Source organism: Aulostomus chinensis, chromosome 1 (genome assembly GCF_037954235.1).
Source record: "Aulostomus chinensis isolate RoL2024-O1b breed Wild chromosome 1, RoL_Achi_v1.0, whole genome shotgun sequence".
NCBI lineage: Eukaryota > Metazoa > Chordata > Actinopteri > Syngnathiformes > Aulostomidae > Aulostomus > Aulostomus chinensis.
The window spans coordinates 19,654,462-19,669,362 of record NC_141320.1 but is presented as its reverse complement, the minus strand read 5'-3'; the positions used below and the strand labels follow the sequence as shown (position 1 = coordinate 19,669,362).

At 42.2% G+C, this 14,901-nt stretch overlaps 2 non-coding genes across 2 annotated transcripts; one reads left to right on the top strand and one right to left on the bottom strand.

The window, feature by feature from the left end:
* The first annotated feature begins 343 nt into the window (after nucleotides 1-343).
* trnan-guu (transfer RNA asparagine (anticodon GUU)) lies at nucleotides 344-417 on the top strand. The gene has a single exon. It is a non-coding gene; the product is annotated as a tRNA-Asn (tRNA).
* A 5,991-nt stretch (nucleotides 418-6,408) lies between these two features.
* trnal-cag (transfer RNA leucine (anticodon CAG)) lies at nucleotides 6,409-6,491 on the bottom strand. Its single transcript has one exon. It is a non-coding gene; the product is annotated as a tRNA-Leu (tRNA).
* Between the last annotated feature and the right edge of the window lie 8,410 nt (nucleotides 6,492-14,901).

Below are 14,901 nucleotides of genomic sequence, written 5' to 3'. Positions count from 1 at the left end.
GTCACATGACCAAGAAAACCTCCTCTTTCATTCAGACCAGAACAGACAAACATAGAAACATTGTTTCAGCTTCTGATCAAACAATAACAAGTTCTTGATTGTTTGTCATGTTCTATTAATCAGACTGATGATCTCTGGATGTTCTAGGAGGGGGTCTGTTTCTGATGAAGCCTGTTTGGTCTGGGGGGGTTAAGATGGTGGGGCTGTTTCAGTTCTAGTGCTGAAGGCTTTCATTATAACAGTCAGACTCTCCTCTGTCCTTCATGGTCCCTCAAATGTGCAGTGTGGACCTCACACACTGAATTTAGCCTGAAAACTCTTCATGAAAAGCAGGAGACTCAGAGTCTCTGTGGCGCAATCGGTCAGCGCGCTCGGCTGTTAACCGAGAGGCTGGTGGTTCGAGCCCACCCAGGGACGATGAACAGGCTCTACTGGTGCTTAGGAGTCGCTGTGTTAATGATCTGAATGTGGACGGACAGACTGACCCTCCACAGCAGACACCTGTGACTGATCTCTGGATGAGAAGTCTTAAATTTAGTCGTCGTGTGTCATGCAGTGTTGAGGAGGCCTGCTGGCTGTGGGTAAAGTGGGGGCTCAGAGTTTGTGGAGTCAGCTCTGGAGTGAAGGGGGTCACTGTTTGGTTCTCAGATGCTCCACCTCAGGTTAGCGAGGTGGTGGAGAAACCAGTGAGAGCTCTGCCAGCTGGAGCCTCTTGGGTCCCGGGAGGCTTCACTCCTGGAGGTGGAAATGATGAGGAGTTTTAAAATCTGCTCCTCTTTCACGCTGACTTGTTTTCTAGGGTTCCCTCTTTTATTCTCCTGGAGATCAAGAGGATCCTGCCATGTTTGTCCAGGAGACCCACAGCACAACAGTCAGTGAATGGGGATGCAGGCAGGCTTTTAATGGGGGTCATTTGAAGTCCCAAGTCCAGTTGGAGCAGAGGGTGGAGTTTGATTCTCCAGGAGTTTTTGTTGTTTTTTTTACCAGTTTCTTTTGGTTTGGAGGAAATCATTCCAGGTGTTTGAAAGAAGGTGAGAGCAACTTTGGAAAATGTTCAACTGGTGTTTTTAAATGTCTTTGCACCAACAAATGGTGGACAGGACAGCTTTTGAGACATTTTAATGCCACCGTTCAACAGTGAATCTGCTGGTTTCCTGTTTTTAGGAGCTGATGGGAGCTGCACAGAGGAGCTCTTTGAGACAGGAACCATTCAGAGCTCCACCCTGCTTCTTCCAGCAGGATCCACAGATCCACCAACACACCAGCTGTTTGATGTGTGGAGGCTTTTGACCAGGATTCCTAGACAGCACAGCTGGACTCACGCAACAGCTAACTTGTTAGCACCGACTAGACAGGAGCGCTTCCATGGTTTTACTCAGTGGTTCAATATTTTTAAGAGATGTCCCATTCAGCTTGTGGGTTTGAGTGATCACTCTTCAGTCTCCTGTTCTGTTTTATTAAAATATTCATTTAAAAGCTCCTGAGAGAGAGAGAGAGAGAGAGAGAGGGGGAGAGAGAGAGACAGAGAGATAGAGGGAGGGAGAGAGAGACAGAGAGAGGGAGAGGGAGGGAGAGAGAGAGGGAGAGAGAGATAGAGGGAGGGAGAGAGAGAGAGGGTGGGAGGGAGGGAGAGAGATAGAGGGAGAGAGAGAGAGGGAGAGAGAGAGAGAGGATCAAACTGATCTCAAAATTTACTTCAAAATTCTCTGATTATAATCATTTGTACTCCTTGATAGATTCATCACTACAGTGTCATAGAGGGTCCATTACTATTGCAGTATATTAAAGAATATAAGAACGAGGTTACCATTCATGGAAATATAATATTTCATGTATTGCAGTATATTTTCAAAGATATAACACTTTAATTTTTTTAATAAGAGAGGCTTTAATGTGAGACTTTAATGTCTGTGTTTGATCTCTGAACTCTGACTCTGATGTCATTGGTGGTGACTGAACTCTACCCCCTGACAGACTGAAGGCTCCTATTGGTGATGTCATCATAAATACATGAAGGTCTTTTTTCAATGGTATAACATTAAAGCTCATCTTAGTAAAACAATCAAGTTACCTGAACTAAATTCTTGAAAAAATGACTGTCACTGACTTAAATAAATCAAATCTACTTCAAAGTTCCTTCTGTTGTCATAAGTCGGCCATTTTAAGTGTACTTGTAGTTCCAGAACATTCCAAGAGGAGATGATATGAATCATTTTGTTAGATGAACTCAATTCCTCTGCTTTGATGTTGGTGGACTGAGGGGAGTTTGCCTGAACCTGCTTGGACCTGCTGGCTCCTGCTCAGTCCCTCACTCAGCCTCACTCAGCCTCAGCAGCACCGCTCCACTGAGGACTGATTCAGGTTCCTAGCAACCAAATAGGAGGAGAGCTGAACCTTCTTGCTGGGAGGCCACAGTGCTGACCACTGCACCATTGTGTCCCCTGAAAATGCCACCACCTTGTTGGGATTTTCTGTAAAAGCAAGCACACATGAACACAGCCGCTTCTTCACAGGGCTGGTGGTACATTGGATAACGCGTCTGACTACGGATCAGAAGATTCTAGGTTCAACTCCTGGCCGGCTCGCTTTGAACTTTATACTGAGAAGATGAAGTGAGAACCAGTGATCAAAGTCACTGAAGTCCTCCCAGGTTTCCTCCTTGTCAGCTGGAAACATGAACACATGAATGATCCTGCTACCTCTCATGTTAAGCTGCACTTGACAGTGACAGCAGGAGAACAAAAATCCCAGTGTGTCATCAACATTTCCTGTCAAATCAATGATAGAAGCTGTTGAGTTTCTGGATCAGAACAAGGAGAAAGGAGCCCCAATGAAAGAGAGATGGTTCTTGATTCTGATTTTGTTCTTCACTCCTACACCAGAGAGTGAAAGTGTGGGCTGGCTGGGAGCAACTGCCTGCTTCAGAGTGGGAGGAGCCTCAGGACTTTCCAGTGAGAGCTGCAAACTTCCACCAGCGCCCAGTGCCAGCAGGTCTTCATGATGGAGCTGAGAAGAACACAACAACACCAGAGCACTGGAGAGGAGCACAACACTTCTTTGCTTCCGTGCCTCTCTCATGTCTGTCTGTCCATCTGGAGCTGGGGGGAGGAGCTTCACATGGTTTTTATTTTTTTAAAAAGGGAATGACATGACTTCCTCTGTATGTTAGAATATGAACTACTAAAAATGTTCATCCACAGTTTAAAGTTAGAATTAAGTTTAAAGTAGAAAACTCTTCCCTCTTCAATCCTGTCACTCAGTGTTGTAAACTGTTTCAAACAAATTCTACTGTTCAACAGTTCAAGTGTTTCTAATGAAGCTGAATGTTCTCCTCTACTTTCCTCAATTGGGTTTCTTTCATGTCCTCCTGACATCAAAGACAGAATTCTAGCTACTGTCAAAGCCCTGATGACATCATCAGGAATTCTGACCTGTCCAGGGTGAACCCTGCCTCTTGAACAATGTCACCTGGGATCGCCCCCCCCCCCCCATGACCCTTAAAGGATAAGAACAGAAAGTGGATGGAGGGATGGACTCAACACTGAAATCAGCTGATCTGATCCACATTCTAATGTTTCCTGTCCCTCTTTAGGAGTCAGTGAGAATAGTAGTGTATATAATAATGTATATCCAACCTTGTAGTATCTTTCCAAAGCTTTTAGTACTTCTTCTAGTTTCTACTTGTAGTTTTAGTGTCTGGATCTTTTCTTTTGATGTCCTGCTGTCTGCTCTTTGCTTTTGGAGCTTCCTTCAACAACTACCAGGCCTCCTGGGTACTGTAGGAAACATGGTCAAGTTCTTCTGACTTCTCCAGGAACGTCCTGCTCACATTGGTCTGTCTTCATTTTGACTCCTCCCACTGCCACAATGACCAGCCTTTATACTCTTGGTGACTGGGGCCCTGGTTGCTGCAGGCCTCAACACCAGCCAGTGGTTGTGAGCAGGGCAGAACAGAACTGACAGTATCTCCCATGCAGGACCTGGGTCGGCACCTGGTGCCAGCTGGGGCGCCGCTTTAACCTGGACCCCTAGAAGATCTTCTCCAGGAACTGGTCTTTTTCAATCGAAACAGCATGAAACTACAAGTAAAGAATTAAAATTATTTAATTCACAATGAAGCCTCTGTCAAAAAACAAAGGAACAACTGACTACCTCACCATGACTTCACCCTGATCACCAGGAGGTAACCTGGTAGTCAGAGCAGCGATGCTCAGGTCTGTGGACTCAGAGGAGGGTTCTTCTTTTGGTCACAGGTTTGAAGACCTCAGTGGAAGAGAGAGGAGAGGTAGTTAGAGACCTGCCACACGTCTCCAGTGACCTGGGACATGATGACAGTGGTGGGATTTGAACCCATGCCTCCTCAGAGACTGGAACCTTAATCCAGCACCTTAGACCGCTCGGCCACACTACCTCACTGTGCTGCTCTCTGAGTTGGTCTGCTAAAGGCATGTTGAAGAGGAAGTAACAATGATATCAAACGTATTCTGAAGGGGGACCCCTTTCCTCCACGGTCACAGGAAGTGACGACAGCGCTGCTAGAAGCAGGAAAGAAATGGTAAAAGGACTCAGTTTGTACAGAGCCTTTCTACCTCAGCAGCACTCAAGGAGCTGAACAATGTCCTCTCATTCACACACTCACACACTGATGCTGAAGGCTGCCATGCAAGGAGCCAACCTACTCATCAGAAGTATTTAGGGGTTCAGTATCTTACTCAAGGACACTTTGACATGGTCACTGGAGAAAGTGAGGATCAAACCAGCCACCCTTTGGTTGCCAGACGGCCATGCTACTCCTGAGTCATGTGACCTGGATAAGATGGTGAACTACAGCTGATCGCCATGCTAGCAAACCTCTTTTGTTTGGTTTGGTTGTTGTTTAGTGACTGTGGATGAATACACAGGAGAAGTTGAGCATAAATTTGTGTTCCCTGTTCACTTGAATATCTGCAGGAGTGTGAGGTGGAAATAATAGTTGGAGGAGAATGAGAGTTCAGTCTCAGCGCTATGACCTGTGCTGACACTAAAACATGTCAGCCCACAGAACAAAGATGGCAGTCCTCTGGGAAAGCAGGTACACCACACATACATGAAGAAACCCTACAGGAAACAAATATGTTGCCAGAGACTTTTACTCTGTTTCTGTTGTTTACCCAAGTACAGGATTGGAGGGAGACTGATGGTCGCTGTTTGGGTTTTTGGAAAACAAGGAGGCTGTGGCTTCAAGCTGGATTCTCAGAGACTATTTCCCCAACCTCTACATTGGTATCTACACTGTCATCCAGTCATGTGACTGAAGTCATCCAGTCATGTCAGTGATGTCACTTGGCAGGACTGTCATTGCCGTCTCATTCTAGAAAAGAATCCAGACTCCACCTGTGGCTCCAGGATAACTGATGGACCTCTGGTTGGAGGCTGGACGATGATGTTTGGACTGGAAGGAAAACTCCTTGTCCAAATTCCATTGTGTTCAAGTTTAAAGTCCCACAATAAGAAGTAGCTGAATCTGACAGGCGGAGGTTTGGAACTACAAGATGGTGATGTTTCCTTGACTTGATGCTCTGACTGTCAGGGTAGATGACAGCTTCTTTCTGCTGCTGCATCTGAGTGGCTATGATTGGAGCTTTTACCTCCCAAGGTTGTCTGGTTCCAGGGGAAATTTTAGAATTCCAGTCCCCAACCTTGGCTGTTCTGAAACTCTTCTCCTGAATCACTCCTGAGCTGCAGCAAGAACAAATACCAGTGCCAACCAGATCAACTTCATGGCTGCTAACAGCCTCAGACACTTGATTTCCATCAATCTGGAGCCAAGAAGGCCCTCACCTGTGGTTCTCCTCCAGGAGGGTCCAGGTTCTGCCATTGGGGCTCCTGGTGCCACTGCCAGAGAGCCTCAGCTGCACACTGCAACATTTCAACAGGAGATTGACATTCCTTCAAATGTCCTGACATCTGATTCCAATGGTTCTGTTCCATATTTATATTTTAAATCAATCACACAATGAAAGCTGCCTCAGCTGGTTTAAGAGAGAGAACAAGCTAAGAGATCTGAAACCAGTAAAATATGCTTTTCTGTGTGCAAATTAGTGAGGGGCACGGAAGGATGTTTACCACCAATACAGAACCCAGACTTTAGTCATGTGATGAGATGGAGTCTCTGATTATGAAGTTAATGGACAAAACGTGAATTGAAAGAAAACACATTCCTTCAGTAGACTTTGATCCAACATTGAAGTTAGAGTTTGGTGGCTGCTCCATGTTGGAGGAAACCAGGCGATGTTGGGACATCACAGGGAAGCTCCTTTGCCTCCTCTGCTGCCAGTTCAACCACTCACTCCCATCAGTGGAGAGCAGCTTCAACTGGGTTTGGAATTTACCACTGTGGATGCATAGGAATGTGGAGAAAATGTCCTTTGTCAGAAGTGGGATTTGAACCCACGCCTCCAGGAGAGACTGCGACCTGAACGCAGCGCCTTAGACCGCTCGGCCATCCTGACAGAAACTGACAGTTGCAGACTGAATTAATTCACTGACAAAGTAGAATTTTTTAAATTGTTAACATTAAACACACAGTCTGAGTTCATGGCAGGAAGAAATGATTTTCATTTTTCTAAAGGACAAGAAATGAACCAGAACATTAGAACCACATTGCATCTCTTGATCAGTTTGTTACATGGGACACCTTCCAGACAGGAAGGTCCCACCAAGACTTGAACTGGGATCACTGGATCCAGAGTTCTCACCCTTCCATCATGGAACCAAACACAAGGAGGAGGTTCCTCAAAATACCACTTGACATCACCTGCAATCAACCTGTTGATATTTGGAGGTTCATCTTGCTCTTGTTCCAGACTACATTGGCAAAAGGATCATGAACCACAAGGAAATCAAGGAACTCCAGATTTATTCAGGACTTTCTAACTCCATCGTATGACCTGGGAGCAAAGACTGGCCAGGCCTTTCTTAATTTATCAGTTAATTACTGCTTCAACAAACATGCCACTTAATTAAGTTACCAGAATTTCTCTCATTGAAAAACCCACCAGCCTGATTTCTTGACACGACATGAAAAATTCTCCAAGAACCCACAGTTGGGTGGAAAGACACCAGGTTAACCAGGAGGAGTCCTGCTCCTGAACCATGGATGGAACAAAGTCCACTGGAAAACTCAGCAGTTCCTGAGTGCCAGATCCATCCGGGAGCTTGGGTCTCCCCTTGACTGTGGTGATCCATGAGATCAAGGAGGACAGAGGAAAGAAGGATCCTGTTGGAGATCTCCTACCTTCTTCCTCCACTTCACTACTACTTGGATGTCAGGAATATGAGGTACTTTACTCAAATGACGTATTAGGAGTTTCCTGTTTGACAAGAAGGAAGTCAGAGGTTCATACCTCACTTGTTGGTGGTGCCCTCAACCTGCTGAGAGCATCACTTAGTTCTCTACAGAGAAACATGGCAGCTCTGCTGAAGGCTGCAGGAAACCTGCTGGAACTGAGACTTGGACTCAGGTCACTGGATTCAAAGTCCAGGGTGCCAACAGGTCCACCAGGGCATCTGTGCTTTACTTACCGTGTAAAAAAGGACCACAGTGGTCGTCTGGTTTTAATTTAACAAACAAATACGGTTGAAAACTTTGAGACAGAGACACAGGGCTCTTATTTGAAGGGCCATGGGATGGGAAATATCCCAGACCTCTGAGATCAGAGCGCTCACTTTGATCTCAGGGTCCTGACTTTGGGGGTCCTTCCTTTGGTCTTCAAATACTTGTGGTTTTTATTGGCAGAACTTTCAACTTGCATGCAAAAAGAGAATCACAGTCAATCACAGTCCCAGCAGACAGTGTTTATTTCTAATAAATCAGACAATCGCACAAATGAGAATGAAAGGAAAAAAACATTTTGAGGTTGTTTTAAAAACCTTCTCCACTCTAAAGCTTTTTAAAGTTCATTTGAAGGTTCAAAGGTGGAGGTGAGGAGGTCACCCTGATCCTCCCTGTCGTCACTGCCAGGATTCTTTCTTCTGGTGCTGTGGTTCTTCTGATGAAGGGGGCGTGATGTTTGCTGTCTCAGGCTCCACCAAATGTCCTCTTTAGGACGCCACAATGTGGCCTCTTCACTGCTCCATCTTCCCTGCATCGGAGACACCAGGGTTCCTCCTGGTGCCGACCCCATCGTCCTTCTACCCAATGGTGCGGCCATGGATCCTCAGAGGAGGCTGGGATCCTTCTTCTCATCAGAGCCACAGTTTTTCCTGGAGGGAACAACAGGAGCTTTGTTGTAATGTTTTGCTCGGTGTTTCCTGCTCAGAGCGTCAGGATCTGTGACGCCATCTTGTGGTAGGGGGTCATCATCTTGTTGTGTGGTAGTGGATTCATTGATCTGCTGTTTCAACACATTCAAGTTCATTATCCTACAAGTCAAAGTACATTTGGTGTGGAGTTTTAGTTTCTGGCCTCAATCATAACGTGTGCCTTTCTTCTTCATGAACATTTCTCAGCTTTGTAAGTTTATTCTAGTTTTTCTTCCTCACTTTTCTATTCCATTGTTGTTGAAGATTCTACTGCAGGTTGGAGTTCCCTGTTGACTGAAGCAGAAACAGGAACAACAAGCTGGAGGCTGTCAGAGCTCCAAGTTGGGCCGCTGATATTAAAGTAGGAGATGAACACATCCAGGTTAGCATCCCTCTCAGAAGCTGCTACTTTAGCTCTTCAGGATACAGCAGCCTAGCATAGCTTCATCTGGCCAGTTAGTGGCCCACTTTGATGTCTGGGATATCAGGTTCAAGGTTCTTCACAGCTCTGAATGAAGGCTTTCTAAAGTGTCAACCAATACTCCAGTTGTAAAAAACAATCAGGGGGGATGGTAGATTTTGATGTCTAGGAACAGATCATTTGTGCTGATGACAGCGCATCAGGTGAGAGACCAACAGTGTACCCTTACTCCTCTCAAACAACATGCATGCTATGGATATTACCTGTCTGCTACTCCTGTCATTGATCTTGACCAAGCCCCCAGGCTGACACTGCTACCACTGCTCCTACATAGTTAGAGTCAAATGCAGAGGACATTTTCCCACCGGGTGCAAGTGCAACTTCATACTCATGCTAGCTATAAATCTGGGAATTCATCTATATTTTGAAACAAAACATTCTCAAGTCAAGTCCATTTTAATTAAAGTGAAAGAGCAAAAGAATTAAACAAATGTACTGTGGCAGGATGGCGCTACACTCCCCACCATGAGGGGCAGTGTGGAAGACGATAGTGAGTGGTCACCTCGAAGTAGACCTGGTCCGACCCTTCTCCGTCCTTTCCACTTCCTCTCCCTCCTTTACAGAGCTGACAGCCGTGCGTGGTGGCGTCTCGCTGGTCAGCAGATCGGTTACAAACAAAGGAATCTCAAAACCTCAAAATAATGCTACAGTGATGTCGGAAGAATTGCTAATGAACTCAAAATGATGCTAACAGTAATGGAGGAAGAGTTGCTAATAACCTCAAAATAATGCTACAATGATGTTGTAAAAATTGCTAATGATCTCAAAATGATGCGACAGTGATGTCGGAAGAATTCCTAATGATCTCAAAATGATGCGAAAGTGATGTCATAAGAATTGCTAATGAACTCAAAATTATGCTAACAGTAATGTAGTGATAGTTGCTAATAAACTCAAAGTGATGCTGACAGTCGTGTAGTAAGAGTTGCTACTAACCACAAAATAATGTTACAGTGATGTCGGAAGAATTGCTAATGAACTCAAAATGATGCTAACAGTAATGTAGTGATAGTTGCTAATAAACTCAAAGTGATGCTGACAGTCGTGTAGCAAGAGTTGCTACGAACCACAAAATAATGTGACAGTGATGTCGGAAGAATTGCTAATGATCTCAAAATGATGTGAGAGTGATGTCGTAAGAATTACGAATGAACACAAAATGATGCTAAAAGTAATGTAGTGATAGTTGCTAATAAACTCAGTGAGGCTTACAGTAATGTAGTAAGAGTTTCGAACAACCTCAAAGTGATGCTGACATTCGTGTTGTAAGAGTTGCGACTAACCTCAAAATAATGCTACAGTGATGTCGTAGGAATTGCGAATGAACGCAAAATAATGCGAAAGTAATGTCGGAAGAATTGCTAATGAACTCAAAATGATGCTAACAGTAATGGAGTGAATGTTTCGAATAACCTCAAAGTGATGCTGACAGTCATGTACTAAGAGTTGCTACGAACCTCAAAATATTGCGACAGTGATGGAGTAAGAATTGCTAATGAACTCAAGATGATGCTAACAGTAATGGAGTGAAACTTTCGAATAACCTCAAAGTGATGCTGACAGTCATGTAGTAAGTGTTGCTAAAAAACCTCAAAATAATGCGACAGTAATGTAGTCAAAGTTGCTACGAACCTTAAAATATTGCGACAGTGATGTCGGAAGAATTGCTAATGAACTCAAAATGATGCTAACAGTAATTTCGTGATAGTTGCTAATCAACTCAGTGATGCTTACAGTAATGTAGTAAGAGTTTCGAACAACCTCAAAGTGATGCTGACAGTCATGTACTAAGAGTTGCTACGAACCTCAAAATAATGTGACAGTAATGTAGTAAATGTTGCTACGAACCTCAAAATAATGCGACAGTAATGTAGTAAGAATTGCTAATGAACTTAAAATGATGCTAACAGTAATGTAGTGATAGTTGCTAATCAAGTCAGTGATGCTTACAGTAATGTAGTAAGTGTTTCGAAGAACCTCAAAGTGATGCAAGCAGTCATGTAGTAAGAGTTTCTACGAACCTCAAAATAATGCGACAGTGATGTCGGAAAAATTGATAAAGATCTCAAAATGATGCAAATGTGATGTCAGAAGAATTGGTAATGATCTCAAAATGATGCTAACAGTAAAGGAGTGAACGTTTCGAATAACCTCAAAGTGATGCTGACAGTCATGTACAAAGAGTTGCTACGAACCTCAAAAAAATGCGACAGTAATGTAGTAAAAGTTGCTACGAACCTCAAAATATTGCGACAGTGATGTCGGAAGAATTGCTAATGAACTCAAGATGATGCTAACAGTAATGGAGTGAAACTTTCGAATAACCTCAAAGTGATGCTGACAGTCATGTAGTAATTGTTGCTACGAACCTCAAAATAATGCGACAGTAATAGTTGTAATAGTTGCTAAGAAACTCAGTGATGCTTACAGTAATGTAGTAAGAGTTTCGAACAACCTCAAAGTGATGCTGACAGTCATTTAGTAAGAGTTGCTAATGAACTCAATTTAATGCTACAGTGATGTCGTGAGAATTGCTCAACAACTCAAAATGATGCTAACAGTTATGTAGTGATAGTTGCTAAAAAACTCAAAGTGATGCTGACAGTAATGTAGTAAGAGATACTACGAACCACAAAATAATGCAACAATAATGTAGTAAGAGTTGCTACGTACCTCAAAATATTGCGACAGTGATGTCGGAAGAATTGCTAATGAACTCAAAATGATGCAACAGTGTTGTAGGAAGAATTGGTAATGAACTCAAAATGATGCTAACAGTAATGGAGTGATAGTTGCTAATCAAGTCAGTGATGCTTATAGTAATGTAGTAAGTGTTTCGAACAACCTCAAAGTGATGCTGACAGTCATGAACTAAGAGTTGCTACCAACCTCAAAATAATGCGACAGTGATGTCAGAAGAATTGCTAGAGATCTCAAAATGATGCGACAGTGATGTTAGAAGAATTGCAAATGATCTCAAAATGATGCTAACAGTAATGGAGTGAACGTTTCAAATAACCTCAAAGTGATGCTGACAGTCATGTAGTAAGAGTTGCTACGAACCTCAAAATATTGCGACAGTGATGTCGGAAGAATTGCTAATGATCTCAAAATGATGTGACAGTGATGTAGTAAGAATTGCTAATGAACTCAAAATGATGCTAACAGTAATAGAGTGATAGTTGCTAATAAAGTCAGTGATGCTTATAGTAATGTAGTAAGTGTTTCGAACAACCTCAAAGTGATGCTGACAGTCATGTAGTAAGAGTTGCTACGAACCTCAAAATAATGCGACAGTGATGTCGGAAGAATTGCTAATGATCTCAAAATGATGCGACAGTGATGTAGTAAGAATTGCTAATGAACTCAAAATGATGCTAAACGTAATGGAGTGATAGTTGCTAATCAAGTCAGTGATGCTTATAGTAATGTAGTAAGTGTTTCGAACAACCTCAAAGTGATGCTGAAGGTCATTAAGGAAGAATTGCTAATGATCTCAAAATGATGCGACAGTGATTTTGTAAAAATTGCTAATGAACTCAAAATGATGCTAACAGTAATGGAGTGAACGTTTCGAATAACCTCAAAGTCATGCTGACAGTCATGTACTAAGAGTTGCTAAGAACCTCGAAATAATGCGACAGTAATGTAGTAAACGTTGCTACGAACCTTAAAATATTGCGACAGTGATGTCGGAAGAATTGCTAATGAACTCAAAATGATGCTAACAGTAATTTCGTGATAGTTGCTAATCAACTCAGTGATGCTTACAGTAATGTAGTAAGTGTTTCGAATAACCTCAAAGTGATGCTGACAGTCATGTACTAAGAGTTGCTATGAACCTAAAAATAATGCGACAGTAATGTAGTAAGAATTGCTAATGAACTTAAAATGATGCTAACAGTAATGTAGTGATAGTTGCTAATCAAGTCAGTGATGCTTACAGTAATGTAGTAAGTGTTTCGAACAACCTCAAAGTGATGCAAGCAGTCATGTAGTAAGAGTTGCTACGAACCTCAAAATAATGCGACAGTAATGTAGTAAAAGTTGCTACGAACCTCAAAATATTGCGACAGTGATGTCGGAAGAATTGCTAATGAACTCAAGATGATGCTAACAGTAATGGAGTGAAACTTTCGAATAACCTCAAAGTGATGCTGACAGTCATGTAGTAATTGTTGCTACGAACCTCAAAATAATGCGACAGTAATGTAGTAAAAGTTGCTATGAACCTCAAAATATTGCGACAGTGATGTCGGAAGAATTGCTAATGAACTCAAGATGATGCTAACAGTAATGTAGTGATAGTTGCTAAGAAACTCAGTGATGCTTACAGTAATGTAGTAAGAGTTTCGAACAACCTCAAAGAGATGCTGACAGTCATTTAGTAAGAGTTGCTAATGAACTCAATTTAATGCTACAGTGATGTCGTGAGAATTGCTCAACAACTCAAAATGATGCTAACAGTTTTGTAGTGATAGTTGCTAAAAAACTCAAAGTGATGCTGACAGTAATGTAGTAAGAGTTGCTACGAACCTTAAAATAATGCAACAATAATGTAGTAAGAGTTGCTACGAACCTCAAAATATTGCGACAGTGATGTCGGAAGAATTGCTAATGAACTCAAAATGATGCAACAGTGTTGTAGGAAGAATTGGTAATGAACTCAAAATGATGCTAATAGTAATGTAGTGATAGTTGCTAATCAAGTCAGTGATGCTTATAGTAATGTAGTAAGTGTTTCGAACAACCTCAAAGTGATGCTGACAGTCATGTAGTAAGAGTTGCGACAAACCTCAAAATAATGCGACAGTGATGTCAGAAGAATTGCTAAAGATCTCAAAATGATGCGACAGTGATGTTAGAAGAATTGCTAATGATCTCAAAATGATGCTAACAGTAATGGAGTGAACGTTTAAAATAACCTCAAAGTGATGCTGACAGTCATGTAGTAAGAGTTGCTAGGAACCTCAAAATATTGCGACAGTGATGTCGGAAGAATTGCTAATGATCTCAAAATGATGCGACAGTGATGTAGTAAGAATTGCTAATGAACTCAAAATGATGCTAAACGTAATGGAGTGATAGTTGCTAATCAAGTCAGTGATGCTTATAGTAATGTAGTAAGTGTTTCGAACAACCTCAAAGTGATGCTGAAGGTCATTAAGGAAGAATTGCTAATGATCTCAAAATGATGCGACAGTGATTTTGTAAGAATTGCTAATGAACTCAAAATGATGCTAACAGTAATGGAGTGAACGTTTCGAATAACCTCAAAGTGATGCTGACAGTCATGTACTAAGAGTTGCAAAGAACCTCGAAATAATGCGACACTAATGTAGTAAACGTTGCTACGAACCTCAAAATATTGCGACAGTGATGTCGGAAGTATTGCTAATGAACTCAAGATGATGCTAACAGTAATGTAGTGATAGTTGCTAAGAAACTCAGTGATGCTTCAAGTAATGTAGAAAGAGTTTCCAACAACCTCAAAGTGATGCTGAAGGTCATTTAGGAAGAGTTGCTAATGAACTCAATTTAATGCTACAGTGATGTCGTGAGAATTGCTCAACAACTCAAAATGATGCTAACAGTAATGTAGTGATAGTTGCTAATAAAATCAAAGTGATGCTGACAGTAATGTAGTAAGAGTTGCAACGAACCTTAAAATAATGCAACAATAATGTAGTAAGAGTTGCTACGAACCTCAAAATATTGCAACAGTGATGTCGGAAGAATTGCTAATGAACTTAAAATGATGCTAACAGTAATGTAGTGATAGTTGCTAATCAACTCAGTGATGCTTACTGTAATGTTGTAAGTGCTTCGAACAACCTCAAAGTGATGCTGACGGTCATGTAGGAAGAGTTGCTACGAACCTCAAAATAATGCGACAGTGATGTCAGAAGAATTGCGAAAGATCTCAAACTGATGCGACAGTGATTTAGAAAGAATTGCTCATGAACTCAAAATGATGCTAAAAGTAATGGAGTGAACGTTTCGAACAACCTCAAAGTGATGCTGACGGTCATGTAGGAAGAGTTGCTACGAACCTCAAAATAATGCGACAGTGATGTCGGAAGAATTGCTAATGAACTCAAAATGATGATAACAGTAATAGAGTGAAACTTTCGAAT